This window comes from Tachypleus tridentatus, chromosome 8 (genome assembly GCF_004210375.1).
Source record: "Tachypleus tridentatus isolate NWPU-2018 chromosome 8, ASM421037v1, whole genome shotgun sequence".
Classification (NCBI taxonomy): Eukaryota; Metazoa; Arthropoda; class Merostomata; order Xiphosura; family Limulidae; genus Tachypleus; species Tachypleus tridentatus.
Genome location: NC_134832.1, coordinates 32,640,806 through 32,662,845, shown reverse-complemented (window position 1 = coordinate 32,662,845; position 22,040 = coordinate 32,640,806). Strand labels below are relative to the sequence as shown.

The 22,040-nt window shown below is 35.9% G+C and overlaps 1 long non-coding RNA gene across 1 annotated transcript in view; it reads left to right on the top strand.

The window, feature by feature from the left end:
- Positions 1 to 10,518: 10,518 nt before the first annotated feature.
- LOC143222115 (uncharacterized) overlaps positions 10,519 to 22,040 on the top strand; it is a 39,795-nt gene continuing 28,273 nt past the window's right edge. The window contains exon 1 of the long non-coding RNA XR_013012036.1: positions 10,519 to 10,855. This is a non-coding gene — a long non-coding RNA (uncharacterized LOC143222115). The remainder of the gene's footprint in view (positions 10,856 to 22,040) is intronic.

The window sequence follows — 22,040 nt, the reverse complement described above, 5'->3', positions numbered from 1 at the left end:
TATTTGTCACAAAATCCCTAATTCGTGAGGTAAATCATAGCTCTGTATAAGACAAAGCAGTTATTGTTTACCTGGTAAGGGAAGATTTGCGCCTCACACAAGCAGTATAGGTACAAGTGAATGAGAATTTTAACAATAGTCAAGTGCATGGAAAAATTAGGCCCGGTGGGTTAAAGCGATTGACTTGTAAATCGAAGGTTGCGGATTCAAATCCCACTCGCACCAAACATGCTCGCCCTTTCAGCCATGTGGGCGTTATAATGTGACTGGCAATCCCACTTTTCGTTGATAAAAGAGTAGCAAAAGAGTTGGCGGTGGGTGGTGATGACTAGTTGCCTTCCCTCTTGTCTTACACTGCAAAAGTAAGGATGGCTAGTGCAGATAGCCCTCATGTAAGTTTGCGCGAAATTCAAAAACAAACAAACAAACATTGAGAAATTATTACAAGACAATTTTTGGAACTGGAAGGCTTAAAGAAAATAAGAGAAATAGTTACGAATGTTTTGTAATTTCACTGAAAGATTCAAAACTTTTTTTCACACATAATATACTTATATGTCAAGTCAAACCAACTCCCTGCCCAGAGGGCTAATAGTACCCTGCGTAAGGCTTAGTGGTTGGGGTACTCTGCTCCCATTTCATAGATCAAGAGTTCGAAGCTCGCCATCGAATATGGTCGCCCTTTCAGCGGTGGGGGTATTATAATGTTGGTAAAAGAATAGATCAAGAGTTGGAGGTGGTTGTTGTAAATTACCTGATTTCCTTGTAGTCTATTATTTTAAAATTAGTAACGACTAGTCCAAATAGGCATCGAGTAACTGTGCAATATTCAACAAAACAAATGAACCAATGCTGGACAGGACGTCAGGTCATCGCAAGATAACCTCAAGGTAAAGTGTATTGCTGAAGGACACAACGAAACGTCACAAACAAACCCTGAACTTGCAACTTTCCAACTATAAGTTCAAAGTACTCTCCAATGGGTCACGCTGCCACTACATTTACGTGTTCCCTCATTATTTGGACCCGGCATGGCCAAGTGTGTTAAGGTGTTCGACTCGTAATCCAAGGGTCGCGGGTTCGAATCCCGATCGCACCAAACATGCTCGCCCTTTTAGCCGTGGGAGCGTTATCATGTGACGGTGACGGTCAATCCCACTATTCGTTGGTAAAAGAGTAGCCCAAGAGTTGGCGGTGGGTGATGATGACTAGCTATCTTCCCTTTAGTCTTACGCTGCTAAATTAGGGACGGCTAGCGCAGATAGCCCTCGAGTAGCTTTGCGCGAAATTAAAAAAACATAACAACAAACAAACCCTCATTATTCTGTTGAAATTATAAATCCAAAAGCGCAACTAGTTAAGCAATGGTCAAATAAGCACACGATACAATTAATAATTATAAAATATGATTTCAAAATGCACATATTTCACACAAGTTATAGAAACTGCTCTAATCAGTTACCTCGTAGATCACAAAAAATAAGAAAATGTGTAACGCAAATGTTCAGTTTTCTGATCAACAAGAATCGACAAACGTGCCTGCACTGTTAAGGCAAAAACTTGAGTTGGTGGAGCGGGGAGTTTCCAGGAATAACTTTATTATGACGTTGTTTAGAGTTGGTCATTAATACATAAAAGAAAACACAAATCTAGAATCTTACAACACAATCACTCGTCGAAAAAATACAGTAAGACATTGAATAAAACAATATATTCCTTCACGTGTGACTTACCCATACTCTGTATTTCATTCACATAGCTCAAAATAATCAAAATGAAATGAATCAAAGTTGCAGTTAAATACGATTTTAAAGATCAATTAAATATAATTAATCAAAATATGTCAGGCCCTAAACATAACTCAAAGCAGGTTTGAACAGCTAAATAAAGGTGCCTCACAAACTGTTTGAAAGCTGGCCAGTATCTGCTTGGCTCTTGCTACACAGACAATCCTCCTCTTATAATATCATGACCCATCGCTCGGTTAGTTGGGCTGTATAGGTCTGGCAATGTCGTTGTTAATGTTCAGTGATATCGATTTATAAGTATTTTGAGGTTACCTTGAACATCTTTTCCAGTGGACAGAATGCGGGAGTTGTGTACTTTAAGCTTAAGTTAGACATATTTTTCAATAGACAGAAGGCAAAAGTTATGTTCTTTAGGAGACGTGTTAAACAGAAAACAGAAGTTGCGTTAGAGATATATTTCAGTGGACAGTGGCCCAGCATGGGCAGGTGGTTAGGGAGCTCGACTCGTAACCTGAGGGTCGCGGGTTTGAATCCTCTTCACACCAAACATGCTCGCCTTTTCAGTCATGGGGCAGTAATAATGCGACAGATATTCATATTATTCGTTGGTAAAAGAGTAGCCCAATAATTTGGTTGGGTGGTGATGACTAGCTGCCTTTTATCTAGCCTTACACTGCTAAATTATGGGTGGATAGCGCAATGTGGATATAGATTTCCTAAGAGTGGGATATTCCTTGTACTTCGTGACATTTCAATAAAAACTAAGGGTCAGTTTGAGACACCAGAACGATTCAGAAAGACAACAGTATGAAACAGTAAAAAATGTAATGGCGTGTCCTGTAATAGAAGAAAATTCTATGAATATGAAAGACAATAGCAAATGGCGTTCATTTTTCCCAAGTTGCATAATGCAAAATAATAAAAAAAGGATCTTACTTCGGAAAGCAACAATAGTGGCGTGTGCACAAGTTGCTTTCATTACTTATCCATTCAACCATTACATATCTGAAGCAGTTAGAGAATAGAAATGAAATTCAAGCGATATGAACAAATATCGGTCAAATCGTCAAATACAGCCCTAATGAGCTCCCCACTGGGACAGCGGTAAGTCTACGGACTTACAACGCTAAAATCAGGGGTTCGATTTCCCTCGGTGGAAATAGTAAATAGCCCAACGTGGCTTTGCTATAAGGAAAACGCGCACAGACACACAACCCTAATGAATTTTTGTACGATTGAATTGCTAAAGTAAGCAATAGGCAAACGTTATATTTGGATACAGCATACATTATAGAAAGTATGCAGAGAACAGTAGTGTGCTTTTGATATCACTGTTTTACGACCAAGTCTTTTAGAATGAAAACTATGCTACATGTTTATTGTCGAGATGCAAAGCCAAGTAGATAGAGCATGACGATACACGACGAAATATATTGCAACAAAACGGTGGTGTCCCAAATCGTTTTAATATGTTGTATTCAGCTTATTTGTACTTTAAAAAATGCTACGTTAATAAAAAAAGAAAACTAAGTTTACACACAAACAATAATTTGTAAACAGTTGAATACTAACAAAGTTGTAACTGTAAATATGACATTTGGAGGAAACGTCTGAGATCATGTTACCCAATTCATCGTGTAAATATTTATTGATTATTTTATATAACTTTGATTTTATTATATTTTTCATTAGTTATTGTAACTGTACATTTCATTTATATCTTCTGACTAATTCTTCTCTGACCCGACATAACCAGGTGGTCAAGGCGTTCGACTCGCACTCTGAATGTCGCAAGTTCAAATCCCCGTCATACCAAACATGCTCAGCTGTGGAAACATTATAATGTAATGATCAATCTCACTCTTCGTTTGTAAAAGAGTAGTCCAAGAGTTGGCGGTGGGTAAGGATGACTAACTGCTTTCCCTCTAGTCTTACACTGCTAAATTAGGGTCGATTAGCCCAGACAGCCCTGGTGGAGCTTTAAGCAAAATTCACAAGAGACAAGCTTTTACGCGTTAAAACAAATCCTTTAGGGTTAAAAATTTATTCATCAAAAATAATTATTTATTTAAATTTATATCTATATATTTATAAAGTAAAAATCGCAAATTATTGTTCAAACGAAGTTATTGATATTTGTACATTTCTTCCTTTTTTTCCTCCGATATGCCATTCAGCACTCGTAGCCACCTAAGAGAAAAGAAAAATAGCTAATTTTAAATCAAGCGTCGCTAATTTGACTCTACCCTTCAATATTAGAGTAGGTTATCTATTTCAGACGGTCACTGTTTCTCAATCTCCATTTTCAGTTGCGGTATAGTTGCCTATATCTCAGCTTTGAGAAGTCATAAGTTAGAGATCTAAACATATAATCAACGTTCCTTTCTATGTCACCTTTTTTTTTTTTCAACTATACAAGTCAGTTTGACCTACCGTTTAATAGCTATCGCGTAAAAGTCGAAAGAAAGCCGTATAAGTTTAGTTTTATAATAAACTGTTAGAAGAGACATTTGTGAATACTTTCAGACGCAATCAAAGTTCTTATCTTTTCAAACTAGATTTATTATATAATTCGTTCAAATTATGAAGATGACGTGCGGTATGAAAAGAAGTGATTTTTCGTTGAACAAGGAAAAGTAGGCTTAATAAAATATTTTTGCACTCGACCAACGTAAATTGACACTTCACCGGTGAGTCCTGTGTTAAATCATGTTAACCTTAGCCTAAGCAGCTGCTTGAAAATCTTATTGTTTGAAGTTAAGCATAAACCTACACAATGGACTGTGCTCTCTCTATCCACCACGGATATCGAAACCCAGTCTTTAGCGTTGTGAGTCCACAGACTGTATATACACACACACACACAAGATTATAAAGCGAGTTTAAACTTACTGCATATGTGCACAAGTGACTGAACACACAGTGAAATTTGCATGGTGATTTTTGCAATAAAAACCATGATACAATTTACAGTTTTAAAATAAAAACTATTTAGGAAAGTTTTAGAAGAATGTAGAAAATTATAATAATAAGTAAAAAGGTGGAGATTTTTAAAAACATATCCCAGCAAAATATTTTGATACTCTGAAAGCGGTAAATTATTCACATATGATACACAAATATAACATTTTATTTGTAGTTTGTTTGTTTGGGAATTTCGTACAAAGCTACTCGAGGGCTATCTGTGCTAGCCGTCCCTAATTTAGCAGGGTAAGACTAGAGGGAAGGCAGCTAGTCATCACCACCCACCGCCAACTCTTGGGCTACTCTTTTACCAACGAATAGTGGGATTGACCCTCACATTATACACCCCCACGGCTGGGAGGGCGAGCATGTTTAACGCGACGCGGGCGCGAACCCGCGACCCTCGGATTACGAGTCGCACGCCTTACGCGCTAGGCCATGCCGGGCCTTTATTTGTAGTATGTACACAGATTGTAGAAAGAGCATCCAGTATTATTATTATTATTTTACAGTTCGCTATCTTTCTGTGACTCAACGGTGTGTCTGAGAGTTTATAACACTAAAAATCGAGTTTAGATTTTTATATGATATATGAGCATATATGATACAGAAGGCAGAACCACTTGTGGAAAAGAGTCAATCCACATTACTTAACAAATGCTTGCACAGAATTTTGACGTGCCTTGACCTACTGGAAAGTAACATGCATTTTCAGATGCTTTTATATCCTTTAATAATGCATCTGGCTTATCTTTACTGTTTCCTGGTCTATTGGTATCAGTAGTAGTTCCCTTGACAGCTGCTTACAAGGTCCAGCATCTTCTGTAACTTTGAAATGATGGTTAAATGTTTAAAAGGTCCAGCATCTTCTGTAACATTGTAATGCTGGTTAAATGTTTAGAAGGTCCAGTATCTTCTGTATCGTTGTGATGATGGTTAAATGGTTAGAAGTCCAACATCTTCTGTAACTTTGTAATGATGGTTAAATGTTTGCAAGTCCAGCATCTTCTGTAACTTTGTGATGATGGTTGAATGTTTAGAAGGTCTAACATCTTCTGTAACTTTGTGATGATGGTTAAATGGTTAGAAGTCCAACATCTTCTGTAACTTTGTAATGATGGTTAAATGGTTAGAAGTCCAGCATCTTCTGTAACTTTGTGATGATGGTTGAATGTTTAGAAGGTCTAACATCTTCTGTAACTTTGTGATGATGGTTAAATGGTTAGAAGTCCAACATCTTCTGTAACTTTGTGATGATGGTTGAATGTTTAGAAGGTCTAACATCTTCTGTAACTTTGTGATCATGGTTAAATGTTTACAAAGTCCAGTGTCTTCTGTATCTTTGTGATGATGGTTGAATGTTTAGAAAGTCTAACATCTTCTGTAACTTTGTGATGATGGTTGAATGTTTAGAAGGTCTAACATCTTCTGTAACTTTGTGATGATGGTTAAATGGTTAGAAGTCCAACATCTTCTGTAACTTTGTGATGATGGTTGAATGTTTAGAAGGTCTAACATCTTCTGTAACTTTGTGATCATGGTTAAATGTTTACAAAGTCCAGTGTCTTCTGTATCTTTGTGATGATGGTTGAATGTTTAGAAGGTCTAACATCTTCTGTAACTTTGTGATGATGGTTGAATGTTTAGAAGGTCTAACATCTTCTGTAACTTTGTGATCATGGTTAAATGGTTAGAAGTCCAACATCTTCTGTAACTTTGTGATGATGGTTGAATGTTTAGAAGGTCTAACATCTTCTGTAACTTTGTGATCATGGTTAAATGTTTACAAAGTCCAGTGTCTTCTGTATCTTTGTGATGATGGTTGAATGTTTAGAAGGTCTGACATCTTCTGTAACTTTGTGATCATGGTTAAATGTTTACAAGGTCCAGCATCTTCTCTATCTTTGTAATGATGATTAAAGTTGTATGATTAAACATTTACATGATCTTACAAAGATTTTCAAGAAGACCACAAAATGTTCTGTATAAACAGTTGCATTACAACTGTAGCACAATGCACGTCAGTAGTCAGTTTACGTAGTGGATCAATACCATAAATACCTTTGTTCTGGTTCGAATCCCCGTCACACCAAACATGCTCGCCCTTTCAGCGGTGGGGGAGTTCTAATGTGACGGTTAATTCCACTATTCGTTGGTAAAAGAGTATTCCAAGAGTTGGCGGTGGGTGGTGATGACTAGCTGTCCTCCCTCTTGTCTTACACTGCTAAATTAGGGGCGGCTAGCGCAGATATCTCTCGTGTAGCTTTGCGAGAAATTCAAAACAAACAAACAAACAATACCCTTGCTTCTATAAAAATTCATCATTGTAAGTCTACGCTCTCTGGACAGCGTCTCTACAGAGATGAAGTAGAAGTTCACTTTGCAAATACAGTCTATCTCCATTGAAAAAGTATGTGTTAGTGTTAACAGAAGGCAGAGAAATACTTTAAACATTTCATGAATGAAAACGGTTATTTACAATAAATAAATCGCGCATATATTAGTTGATATTTTGCAAAGTTGTATGATTAACTTCTAAAATTAGAAGGATAGCCAACCGTGTGAATTGTTAGGGTAAGTAATTATGCAATACAATCAGACGTACCTTTCCACAACTCTTTGAATATCATCCTTCGGTTATCATGTCAAAAAGCATACCAGTGAATCTGCCGAAACGTGAGGCAAAGCTCTCAACTGAATTCAAAAGAGGCCTATACGTTTATAGGGAAACTAACAAATTTAAGACCTAACAAAACAGCTAAACATAACTTAGTATGAATTGATGTAACTGCGCATAACACAACGAGATGATAAAGCTCATCCTAAGGAATTCCATCTTATATCATGAATCCTAGGAAATATCTCACTACCGTTTTAAATCCCATTAGAAAGCATTGTTGGTGACAAAAAATATGAGCTTTATTGTAATCAAGGCTAATTAATCCATATGAACATAAAAATTATGATATAAAGTGATGAGAATTAGAACGGGTAATCTTTTTATGATGCCACTCAAACACAATTAACAGAAAAGCAACTTAAAGGTTGAAATAAACGCAAATTTTAATACCTCACAATTAAAGTTATGTGAAATAGGCTTAGTTTTATGCGCATAATGAGGGTAATATAAACAAAACGTTATTATTTGTGTCAGTCCATTACAGTAAGAATAATTTAATGTTAACTTCAGTTGGATGAATATTCCAGCCTGGACATGGGAGAAACAACAGTAATTATTTGTCATGCTTCAGAATATGGCCGCTTTGTTCACTGATGTTTGCAATAAACTTATTATAAGTTTATTATTTATTCAACAGCTGAGTTCTGAGGTTTGTGTCAACTGCTTTTCTGAAACTATTGCGACATAATTTTTATAGGAGGATTGTTTGTTTTGTTTGTTTGTTTTTTGAATTTCGCACAAAGCTACTCGAGGGCTATCTGTGCTAGCCGTCCCTAATTTATCAGTGTAAGACTAGAGGGAAGGCAGCTAGTCATCACCACCCACCGCCAACTCTTGGGCTACTCTTTTACCAACGAATAGTGGGATTGACCGTCACATTATAACGCCCCCACGGCTGAAAGGGCGAGCATGTTTGGCGCGACGGGGATGCGAACCAGCGACCCTCAGATTACGAGTCGCACACCTTAACACGCTTGGCCATGCCGGGCCTTATAGGAGGACAACTTCCGTGATTGTTGCTATTTGGTTTTATAAAAAAAACAAACATACGAGCAGATAACTACAAGAATAGAATAAGCATCATTTCGCTTTGTTGTTGTTTTTTAAATAATAATCAAGTATTTTACTTCTCAGTCTATCTAATATCTTTTTACAAGCCCCCCGCTTGTAAAGTCTACGGATTTGCAACACTAGCATCAGGGGGTTCGATTCCCCACGGTGAGCTCAGCCTGATGTGGCTTGTTATAAGAAAACACAAACATCTTTATACAAAATTTATTTTATTTTCTTCTTTTTTTTGCCACTCGGTGGGACAGTGACAGATAGTCAGTGGGACAGATAGTCTTGAGATTTAAAACGCTAAATTCAGGGGCTCGATTCCCTTCCATAGAAATAGCGGTGAGCCCGATTGGTTTTGCTTTATTAAATACACACACATACCTATTTTAATATATTCGATAATAATGGTAGCACTGATTACTCATATTGGATTTATTAGTCGCATGTGTTAACATCAAGCAGTTTATCTTTAAGCGTTATAGCTAAAAGCAATTTGGTTTGAACTCCGCGCATAGTTACACGAGGGCTATCTGCGCTAGCCGTCCCTCATTTAGCAGTGTAAGACTAGAGGGAAGGCAGCTAGTCATCACCACCCACTGCCAACTCTTGCGCTATTATTTTACCACTAAATAGTGGGATTGATCGTTATTTTATAACGCCCCCAACAGCTGAAAGAACGAGCATGTTTGGTGTGACGGGGATTCAAACTCGCGACTAACAGATTACGAGTCAAGTGCCTTAACCACCTAGCCATGTCGGGCCTTGCTAAAAGCGGTAAACAGCAACCTGTATTAAATAAAATTTTCCGTGGGAAACAGAATACTTCTCTTTTTCTACTTTTTTAATTATATAAATATTTCTTTGTTAACGTTAACACTATTTAATCCCTGATGAACCGCCTGGATCATCAGAAAGTCTGATGTCTTATAACGTTAAACATCAAGTCTCAATACTCGTTGTTAGTGCAGGTCGGTTTTCTTTAATTGCCCAAGGTTGCTTAAGCATGGATTATACTTTATGTATTCAACATTACGTGAATAGAAAGTGTATAGTTATAGTATAGAAGAGTTCAGCTGGATCCGATCTATGACAAATAAGTTAAAGGTAGACGGATTGTAATCTAGGTTTCAATTATATTTGTAAGTGTTTGCGATGTTCTTGTCAAAAAGGCACTGCAGTATTCGGATAAAAATCGATACAGAGTGTGAAGTTACTTTAATTTTAACTGAATGCTCACATATTACGACTTTTCAGACGTAACCATGGAGCAAAACCAGATCGAATGAGTCTCAGAAAATGGTGACTAAAATTATACACCTGTTAATAGTGTGTTGGTGTTATTTGTTAATGACTGATATACGACACACCTTTGATGCTTATTTCTCTAGTTATTTTGGATGTCAGACAGGTGCAAGTTCGACACGATGGTACTGGTTATTTCAAGCTTAACTTCTGCGTTTCAACAAATCCGTTCTTATCTAATTCTGTTTAAAATACTAATTACGTACGCCACCTGAAAAATTTGTTTGTAAGAGATGAGAGTCCCTTTCCCTTCTAATATAAAAATAAATGTTATGTTTTTAAATATGTTACCTATTGCGCTTCACTTGGTCGAAGCTTTCAATTTTCACACGATATAGAAATAACAGTAAAGAAGTTGCAAGTCTTGCTTGTATTATTTTAAAAGTAACTCGTTGTTTCTATGTACAATAATAGGTGTTGTTAAGGGCCAGTACGTCATTGTTAACACAATATTGAATATTATACCCGTATGAGACGAGTAGCACTTAGTTAGTGTCCGTGTGAGTAGAATCCAACTTGGTCTAGAAGATCCGCAGTTGCAGCGGGGATGAAGAAAAAAAAATCTCACTACGAACCAATGAGTGAGGTACGCCGCGTGGGAGGCACTGATATTTGCCACTATTGTGTTCCTCTGTGTCGTGTCTGGCTGGAAAAATGCTCGCGAAGGCGCCATTTTGTTTCGTCATTCGTGACGTCAAAAGGCTAGCAGACGACCATCAGCTCGAGATCGTTGCCACATACGTACACAAACGATCTGACTTAACTTTTGTATGGCAACTGGGTGGAAGAGGAACTGCCGAAGTTTTAGGGTTTCTCGGCATATAAAAAGTAGGTAGTAGGACATACGGCTCAAATAAATTTGACGAGTTAAGCTCTAGTGAAACATGTATGGCTTACAAATAAACGATTTGATGGGGCTTGAATATTTCTAGCCCTCAAAGGTTGTTTACCAATCAGCGTGAAGCTCACAGCCGCTTCATATAGCACGCGAGAATGACCGAACGAAGGCCACTCGTCTGTCTACTGTCACCTGCATGAAAGAGCCAGCTGCTTTCTCTCTGAACAGAAGTTGCCGCAATACGGCTTTCTCAAGTGTACTCAGGTAGGACTTATATTCATTCCCTATTCTTACACAAGTTAATATATATTATCATGTCTTTCACTACACTTCCTTTGGTTAAGAAGTCATATCTCAGCTACGTAAAAGATTTAACAATAGAGATAACGCGTTCACAGTTTATCAAGCAGAGGCCCTTTTAAAATTTGCATAAATAACCAGAAGGGTTATTATCCTTTCTCATATTCTAGACAGCCTTGGTTTAGTTGTGGAGGGAGGGAGGGAGGGAGAAAGAACGTGGCGCGCGAGCTGCCAGACAGGCGTTGTATATCAGAGCTACGCTGTTCCTGCGTACAGAGTCAGATAAGATTAGCTACAGTTCTAACCCAGCACGACAAGGTAAAAACAAGAAACCATTTTCTAACTACCCTTGCTCGATGTATTAACGTCCATCAAACAGCCAGCAAGTAATTTTATACCAAATATTCCAATGGAATCACACCATCTACCAATTAAAAAACTTTAATAAAAATTTCGTAAATTTCGCCTCTGTTTACTTGAAAGTTTAAAAGAACTAAAACAAGAAAACAAAGTTTTACGAATGAAAATGTATTGGATGGTTTAAAACTCAGAAGTGAATTACCGATAAAACATTTTTTCGGACAATAGCCCTCAATCCCAGACATAGGGGCCTAGCTTGGCCAGGTGTTTAGAGCGCTTCACTCACAGTCTGAGGGTTGCGGGCTCGAATCCCTGTCCCACAAAACATGCTAGCTATTTCAACCATGGGGAGCGTTATAATATGGTGGTCAACCCAATTATTCGTTGATAAAAAGCGTAACCCAAGAGTTGGCGGCAGTTGATAACCGCTAATAGCCTTTCCTCTCGTCTTTCGCTGCTAAATTAGGGACGGCTAGTGCAAATAGCTCTCGTGTAGTTTTGCGCGAAATTCCAAACTAACAAAGCCTATGGAAAGGCTCTTTTAAAAAATGCAATAATAACCACTATCACAACTGTTCCTCAAGTGCTATTCTTTGTTCATTGTTGTAACGGTTGTTATTTGTGTTCTGCTTTTACAGTTTCATAACTCTTCAACACAATTAAACGTAAGATATATAATTACTGGATACAGTGAGTATAAGTGTTTAATAAAAATGGTAAAGATGACATGGAGGCCCGGCATGACTAGATGGTTAAAGCGCTCGTGTCGTCATCCGAAGGTCGCGGATTCGAATTCCCATCGCACCAGACATGCTTGTCCTTTCAGGCGTGGGGGCGTTATAATGTGACAGCCAATCTCATTATTTGTTGGTAATAGAGTATCTTAAGAGTTGGCGGTGGGTGGTGATGACTAGTTGTCTTCCCTCTAGTCTTACACTGCTAAATTAGGGACGGCTAGCGCAGATAGCCTTCGTGTAGCTTTGCGCAATATTAAAAAAATCTTGAAAGAATTCGTAAAGTGTTCAACGTGACAAGAATTAGGTGTATTTCTTCAAAGAACAATAAGTCATCCTTCTCAGCTGTCTCCGTTACAATATTATAAATATCGGCTAGTAATTTTTTAAAATAAAAAACACGTTATTAACAACTTCAGAGGCTTATGCTGTTTTAGCTACATAAAAATACTTGAGAGGTAAAAATAAAAAACAAAGGATAATCTAAAATTAACAAATACAAATTTAAATGCGATTCTCTCGAGTTAGGACAACCTCAATATCGCAATTTAAACTGAGTTCTAGTTTTTCTTTATTTCGATTTTTGCGCAAGGTTACACGAGGGCTAGCGGCACTAGACATCCCTAATTTAGCAGTGTAAGACTAGAGGGAAGGTAGCTAGCTACTCATTACCACCAACCACTATCTGCAACCCTCAGAATGCGAGTCGAGTGCTACTTAAGAATCTTGATATGGATTTCTGGAACAGATTACTTCGGCCCGGCATGGCCAGGTGGTTAAGGTATTTGATTCATAATCCGCGGGTTTGAATCCCCGTCACACAAAACATGCTCGCCCTTTCAGCTGTGGTGGCGTTGTAAGTTACGATTAATCCCACTATTCGTTGGTAAAAGAGTACCCCAAGCGTTGGCGGTGAGTGGTGATGACTAGCTGCCTTCCCACTAGTCTTACACTACTAAATTAGGGACGGCTAGCGCAAATAGCCCTCGTGTAGCTTTGCGCGAAATTCAAAACAAAAGATTGCTAAATTCCTATGTTAATTATGACGAAGATTTTACCACATTCAAAACTTTAAGAATTTTAATCACAAATTTGTGGTAACTTTTGAACGCAAAATTTAATAACAAAATTGATATTTTTTCTTCATTAATCTTTCACAGAAATCAGCAACATAATTACGGTAAGGTGCTATGTGAACGCGAGCACTTAAACATTGTATTTTTCTATGTTCGTATACTTTCAAAACGATCTTCTGACGATGTATTTTTTTCCAAAACTTTTAAACCACAGAGCAAAACTATTTTACGTTATTGTATTCACACGACTTCAGCTGGCAACTTACACAGTGTTTTATTTTTTATTTTTTTGCAAAACAAAATCCGACATAAAATCATTTCTGACAATTCAATTGTAATTGCAAAACAAAATCCGATATAAAATAATTTCTGACAATTCAATTGTAATGTTTGATGGCTTATAAGGCTAGAATTAAGGGTTCGATCCTTGCGATAAGCACTTTGTCGATAACTTAACAACAAAATAAGGAAGTTAGTATAAATATCATATACTGTTGTAGTGAATATATAGTGAATCGTACTTACTTTTTATAACGTAAGCTCACCCGTGGAAAACAAAATGTTTTTAAATTTTCACCAATACACGTACGTAAAATATATATATGTGTGTGTGTTTTAAGTGTGTTGAAAACTATATCTACATAGATTTCAGTCTAAAGCTGTTTTTCTATAAGAATTATTAATTTTTATATAAGTGTCAAAGCAATAGTAACTATTCTACACCAAAGAAATCTATTTCTCTCTTAATTATCACACAATAACAATTATTCCAAGTGACAGTTTCCTGACGAGTGACACCTATTTTAACAATAAGAGTTATTTTTATCTCTTCCGTTTCTCAATTTCCGGTTGAGATAAACGGAATTCAGTTCTGTGATGAAGAGCACTTATCGTTAAGATAACACCTACTTATAACTGACGGTTGACTTCCTAATGACATCACGCACATAGCACCTATTTCTTTTTTAAGTTGTAATAGTGAGTTCCTTTTTATTATTATAATACGTGTCACAGTAGAATTCTGCACGGGAAATTTCATGATTATGCCAGATCAAACATAGTTGACATTCTTGTAGTTCCTATCGTAGTGTCGTTTTCTTCTCGAGAGACTGATAGATCACCTTAATTTCTTGTTTGAGGGATGCTAATGTTTTGGTGTTTAGAAAGGAAACTCCTTTCCACATAAGTTAAACAGATTCATCAATATGGAATTTTAAATCAATCAGTGAAATATATATGTATATATACACACACACATACATATATATATATTCAGGGCTTACATTTTTCATCTGAAATTGGTTTATTACAAAACTCTATTCTCATCCTGGTTCGAGCGTTGCCTAGTTCAAAACGTGTTACAAGGACTATGAACGTGAGCGTTCACGGCTCGCATTCCGTTGTTGAAAGAAAAAAAGCATTTCACACTATGGGCTGTGGTACATTATAATGGTGGTGGTTAATTCCCCTTACTTATTTAGAATAGCTCAAAGTTTGGCTATTGGTGGTGTTGGTTATTTGCCTATTCAGGCCAAACTTAAAGGCTATTGGTGGAGAGAGTACTTGTGTAGTCTTTCGCAAGTTTCAGAAACATGCGAAAATCAAAACTTCTCTTTCGTTTCTTAAGAAAATATGTAAAGTTTAATTGCATTTTTCAACCATCTACAAAAAACATTGCTTTAGACAGGGTCTTACTTTTCTCTCCATACCAAAAACATGTTCACTCAAATTCAGAATCTGTCCTGTTTGATAGTAAATTCAATCCACAAAGTTCTATCACATATATTAATTAGAGAGTAAATATTTGAAACTTAATAGCAATTAACTATTTTATATTCTGCTTACGTAGATAATTATTTTCTTTCTGATTTTGCAAAATAGAATTAAACTTGTATCCTATTTATCCACACATCTGTCATACAGAATATTTCATTCTGTACTGACTTGAACTTTATTGTTAAAAGTTCGTAATTTTTTGAATACATTTAATTTATTAAAACATAGTATTGTTATCGTTTAATATTTTTTAAAAGTTTATTTACTGCTTTCTTTGTTTGTCCAACATCTCTAACGTGACCGCTTTTTAGATCAGAGAACAGTGTTGCTTTAATGAAAAATATATATCAATTGCTTTTTTATTATTACTGCTAAGTTCCTTTCTTCACGTAACCTTATAACATGTATCGTTAATTTGTGGCAGTAGATGGCTATTTTTTAAATAAAGAAATAAATGTAGAATGCGTGATACCCCAGTCCTGTTCTTTTTTGTGTCACATGAAACATATATTTGAAACACACGCTAATATTTAATTTAAGCGATCATATATGGGTCAATAATAATAATAAAGCTAGACTATGAAATTGTTTCCTATACACACATGCGCAGTAAATGAATACTTTTTTTTAAATTTTAAGTAAGGAGTTTTATGAGTTTTCTTTCGTCGATTAATTATTTACAAATTAAATATATCCTTCGTTTACAAGTACCTTTAATAAAATCCTATATATATTTTATCTTATTTTTTTTGTTGTCGTTGTTGTTTCATTTTCTTCCCCAGACAATACATCTCTACCACGCAGCTCTATGTATCGTATCAGTAGTTTGAGTTGTGGTGGATACATTTATGATGTATGTGGTTATTCCTCTTTTGTGGGCTATATAATTATTGCTAAAATATCCACCTGTATAGGTTCTTAACAATATATAACCACATACGATCATATAACTTTTAATGCTTGGATATTATTCAGTTTGTTTGTTGAATTTCACGCAAAATTACTGTCTGCGCTAACTGTCCCTAATTTACAAGTGATTGACTAGAGGGAAGTCAACATCACCCACCGTCAACCCTGGAGCTACTCTTTTACTAACGAAGAGTTGGATTGACCACCAAATTACCTTGGAATTATTTGCCATACAAGATATGTTCATATATGAAATTATAGTTACAAGAATCCCGATTAAAATATGCCTCAAATTCTACATTGGAACCAAACCTATTTTATGTAAAATTTACTTGGAAAGAAATTTCTGCACGTATCTTGGACAAATAACTCCAGTTGGAAAACATGACTGCATCTTTTGCAGTTTACTTCTATTTCTTGGTTTCTCCTTGTGTTGAATGTCACATATGAGTGTGTTGTACAAAGTTTAAGGTTTCGTCGTCATTTGGTCAGAAATTAATGAATTATGTGTCTTAGTGCAGGTGTGTCATCTACTGGAAGAAACGGGAACTTCTTTTGTTTATTAGCCGCGGCTGAACGGCTCTTGGATTTTGTTTGCTGTTTTTTTCCAATAATAAAATCTTAACTCATATCTCCGTTAACTCTTGACCGATTTGAGATCTAATAACAGTTAGTAAACTCAGGAGATCAAACTCTTTGGATTGATGTATTTGACCACGCCCAAGATCTCGTAGATTAGTTTATTCCAATCCAGCTTGAAAGAATTTTAATTTTGAGGGTAGGCTCGTAGAGATCCTGATGAGTAATAAAATGAATCGGGTATATGCATAACCCACGTTTAGTGTTTCTCGCGCACAGAAATATAGCTAATAAAAAGTAAAAGATTAATTCACGCTAATTTTGCCTGATAGCATTTCAAGTTCCGCGACAATTGAAGATTCCGTTTTGTTTTTTATAATTGTAGTAAACTTAAGTTTAGTGAATGATGGGAGGGACTTCAGTGTTTATGCTCATTGTATATGAAGCAGCATTTTTATATTTACTTGGCTAATGATCTAAGTATACCTAATCAATTCTCTTTGTCAATTAATAATTAAACACCTATAAATAATCATTAAATATAGTTCAGTCCTACAGGCTGTGTACTAAATGATCTAATAATTTCAAACTTAAACTTTAGCTCCGAAATATTTAGTTATAAATAAGTTGATTAGGGTCGTCACGGGTTCTAATCGCATTACCCAAAATACTTGACCTTTTTGACGTGGGAACGTAAAAACGTGAGGGTCATACCTGTTATTCATTAATAAATATTTATTCACGAGTTGATTATTATGGATATTGACTATGTGTTTTTTCTTTCGCCGACCACTTTAAAATTAAGGATAGCTAACGCATATAGCCCTTGAGTAGCTTTGTGTGAAATTCGACAAAGAAGTTATACAAAACTGTCGCTTATTGTTTGAGTTCACTGAAAGTTGGAGTGAATGAAATTCAACAGTTGAAAACCGTAAGATGATTAAACTATTATATTTTATCGTTTCTGCTTCCTCCCATCTTCAACTACACTTCTTATTTCTAAACGCCCGGCATGGCCGAGTGGTTAGGGCGCTCTACTGGCAATTTGAGGGTTGCAGGTTTGAATCCCCGTCATACCAAACATGCTCGCCCTTTCAGCCGTGGTGGCGATATTGCGTGGCAATCAATCCCACTATTCGGTGATAAAAGAATAGCCTAATTTAACAGTGAACTACCAGAGAGAAGGCTAGCGCAGATAGCTCTCGTGTAGCTTAGCACGAAATTCAAAACAAACAATTACTTCTAGACTACCTCCTCTCTCGTACCTACTAAAGGAAAAATCCTTTAATTAAGGGTTTAATAACAGTTGGTGGGCAGGGTGCAGATAGCTGATTATGTAACTTCTCGTAGCAGCCTAGTGATAAGCTCTGAAACTAACTGACATACAAACAAGATTTTCATGAACAATTTCTCTCGCTATGCCATCAAACACTTAAATATGTTTTGTGCATGCCAGTAAAGTCTAAAATAAACTATAATTTACAAACTCCTTTAAAACTTACTCTTTCTGTACTTTGTTCTGAAGGCAACTAGTCAAACTTTATTGATTTTTAGTCTATGGCTAGGCTAGTGTTATTCTTAACAGTGTCTAGACGCGTTAAGATATATATATGTATATATATGCTTTTTTAGGCTGTCGATCTCACTGACTGTAAAGAACAAAGGTAATAAATATATCAGAATAGAAGTCGTTCTTCATTTCTTTGGAATTTTAAGCAAACACTGTAGCACAAAAAGCCTGCTTTTTCACACACTCGGATGATTTCCATACTTACACTGAACTTAAATGGTAGAAAAGGACCTCATGGAAAAAAAATTAAACATTGTTAATACACTATACATAGAATTTTTTTCTCCGACGATGGAGGGATATTTACTCTCTGTTTAAGAACCAGACATAGATCTCTAGAGCAAGCTGTGATATAATTCGATATTATTTACTTTCAATTTACTTCACCCCCCGAATAGAATTTTCTTCCTAAACCACCTCATTCTTAGTATTGGGGTAGAAGATGTGGGGCGAAACATATCTGAACAATCCTCCAGACCTGAAAAACAGACCCAACATAAAGTTTTAATGTTTTCATTGTTGTTCAAGAAATAAACAAAAAGTTAGCGAATAATTCTCAAGTGTAATGAATGATAGTTGAAATTTAAATTCCAAATTTAGTTTTTAATACGTTTTTTCTTTTGAGGTGCTACTTTTAAGTAACTGTGTCCCTCCATGGTTCAGCAGTAAATTAAATAGTTTATAACGCTAAACTTTCGAGGTTCGATCACAGCACTGAAAGCTTATTGTATATCATAGCGTTTAGCTACAAACTTCAGTGAATGCTGTTACACCATTAGCTATACCATTGCATTTAATGTTCACTTAACATGATGCAAAGTTATGTGATTAGAGAATTGAGCGTAAAATTATGGCAGACGTATTTTTTTCTTTTTTGACGAAGGACAATTTGAAATTCATGGCTGTCCATTCGTATCGTTTAAGTAAACGTGTGGAGCATGAAGGTCACGAATGGACAGCCACAGATTTCAAGTTGTCCTACGTCAAAAAGGAAAACCAAAAAACACGTCAGCTATAATTACACCACGTTTGAGAGTAACCCACTAGAATTATCAATAGCAGTTTGCTTTGAGTATTTTTATCTAGTGATTGTTCCATTCGAACGTAACCACTATATCGAGTTGAACTTCTAATCTTTATAATTTGCTATTATCAGTGCAATTAATAACAAAGATAATAAAAATTGACAGTACTACTGCAGTAAACTTCGCAAACGATCCGTGCTCATAAGAAATGCAGTATGGGATATCTGAAAAATGAGGAATGGAAATGCATTTTCCCTTAAGACCATCTGATTCGCAAATACTATGCACACGTTTAATGTCTCGAGTCTCTAAGAGTATAATATATAATTCATTTTTGAGCCACTCAGTTATAGTTGTTGAAATATTAAATTTTTACTGTGCTTTAGTACATTTATTTTTTTAAGCAACAAAGTAATATTTCTCCGTGATGTATATATATGTAAAATGACTTCTCTACCCATATCAACAGTTTGTACATATAAAGTAATATTTCTCTTTTACCCGTGAATTACCATTAAACTCAATGTCTTAAGTAATGTCGTCTTTAGTATTGGTATTAAAGTTGTATAAAGTAAACCAATAGGTCGCTTTTGGTCTTTTCACTCACACTTGCATGGTAACACTGTGTTCGACCATTGTAATCTCTTCTGCAAAGTCATATTAGCAAACTCATGCAAACAAACGGGCTTTTTTTTATCCTGTTCAGTGCCGTAGACGAGATAACTCGTCCAAGTCGATAGGTAACACAGTGCCACGGACGAGTTAATTCAGTCTCAGTAATACTTAACTTCAATGCTAGATGTCAGCACCATATATGCATTTGACCTACTTACAAATTGTTTCACTTTCGATCCAAAATGGCGTCACGAAAAAGTTACAAAATGCGTTACAGTTGTATTGTAGAAGCTGAAATACTTGGCAGTCAACAGGTTAAAGATTTTTCGTTTTTTAAGTATTTTATAGTTGTGGAAAAATGAATTTCAGTAAAAGTTTATCTCTTCATACAAAGTTTCAAGGTCTGTAACAATTGTCAGCCGTGATATAACGGGTTGTAGAATGTTTATGAGCTGGATTTTTTTTCTTCTATTACAAACTTTGAGCTCATAGCACCATCTTTTGATCGATTTGAGATCTAATTACAATCGTGGCTATCGAGGCTTCCCTCTTGTTTTAAACAAACGTAGCCTACATTAAAAAAAACAACTAATAAAAATATTTGAAATAAATAGTAAGATTCAGGATTCGTTTTCTTTGGGTACTTTTTCCATTAAAAATAAAGAAATATAGATTAAAACATTGGATAAACTCTGTCCAAATAATTATAAAAATGGCCATGAAGTGTAAAAAATACTCATCTTATTTGTGTAGTCAAAACATTTACATCGTAGTTAAGCCTTGCCCACGAAAATAACACGAAATAGTTCTATTTTCTTTTTCACTCCATTTTTTGTTTGTCTATTTAAATTACTTCTCTTCGTTTCTATTTCTTTCAAGATTGGCAGGCTTTCATGTTTGTACTGCGTTTGTTTTTCGTTTTGTTTTTTGCATACTACACTGTAACCAACTTCCTTGCATAAAACTGTAACTTAATGTCAAAGAATGTGATAATATTATGTCTTCTTTCAGGCAGATCCCCCGTTGGTACAGCGGTAAGTCTATGGATTTACAACACTAAAATCAGGGGGGCTCGATTCCCCTCGGTGGACTCAACAGAAAGCCCGATGTGGCTTTGTTATTAGAAAACCCACACTCTTTTTGACAGTTTTCATTTCCATCGAAGTAAAACACACCAAGTTACGAAAAATATTACCAGCATGATGTCGTACAAACATGTTTCATTGTAATATACTAATAAACCTAAGGCTAGCAGCATTGAATTATGGCCCTGTATCAAATAACATTATCCTGTTTGTTATATTAATTTCAAACACTTACTGTAACTAGGATATAAAACCTGTGATAGAACATGAAGGTGACACCTAGTGTTTGTGTTCTATAATAAGGTATACTCTGTTTTTATTTAACATGACTCTCGTTACAATTATTTGTCATAATGTTTAATATACTTGTTTTTAATACTTCTTATCATGAGCGAGATGGACGTGAGCAATTAAATAGTACAGACCGTGTTTTGCTTCCTCTAAAATCGGACTCTCATGGCCAGGATATTAAGAAACTTGACTCGTAATCTGAGGGTAGCGGGTTCGAATCTCCATTACACCAAACATGCTTGGACTTTCAGCGTGGGTGTGTTATAAAGTAACGGTCAATCCCACTATGCGTTGGTAAAAGAGTAGCTTAAGAGTTGGTGGTGGATGGTGATGACTAGCTTGCCTTCCCTCCATTTTTACACTCCTAAATTAGGGACGGCTGGCGCAGATAGCCCTCGTATAGGTTTGCGCAAAATTAAAAGAAAGCAAACAAAATCAGACTCTGCACCTTAGAGCTGTTTGTGTGTGTGTATGATGATGAAAAAAAAACACTGTTAGAGTTGCCAGATGGTTGGTAGTGAACATTGATGACTAGCTATGTTCCCTCTTCTTTATCTGTAAGTTAAAGATTAGAGGCATTTAGCACAATATCTGTTGTGTAGCTTTGCACTAATGTTCGAAATTGACCAATAAATTATTATATATTTTATTGCTTGGTGTGACCCTCAGATTACGAGTCGAACACCTTAACCACCTTGCCATGCCGGACCATATTTTTATCATAAGGGTGATTTTGCAATGTTAGTGTAACTTACGAAGTTAGGACTAAATTAAATCTCCTAAGCTGGTTCAAGAACCTCGTGAGGTATTATTAGGTTTACAGCCAAAACTGTCGCCAATATCGAGGGTTCTCAATTGGTGAAATAATGCACTTTAATAATTCTAATAAGAACTTTAGAACAGCATGCTAAATTAGCTGTATTAATTACTTTCTGGTTTTAGTTCTGATCTATTTGATTTAATTAGAAGTTAGTATTAAAGCGCTTGGTATCAAAGGGAAGAATAAGGGAAGGCGGATTAAGTTACAAAACACCAGTCTTTATTAATCCCGTTTCTTTGTAGTAGCATTTGTTTGATTTTACATTTGTTAATATGATTTTGTATAGAAATTCAATATATTTACTTGAAA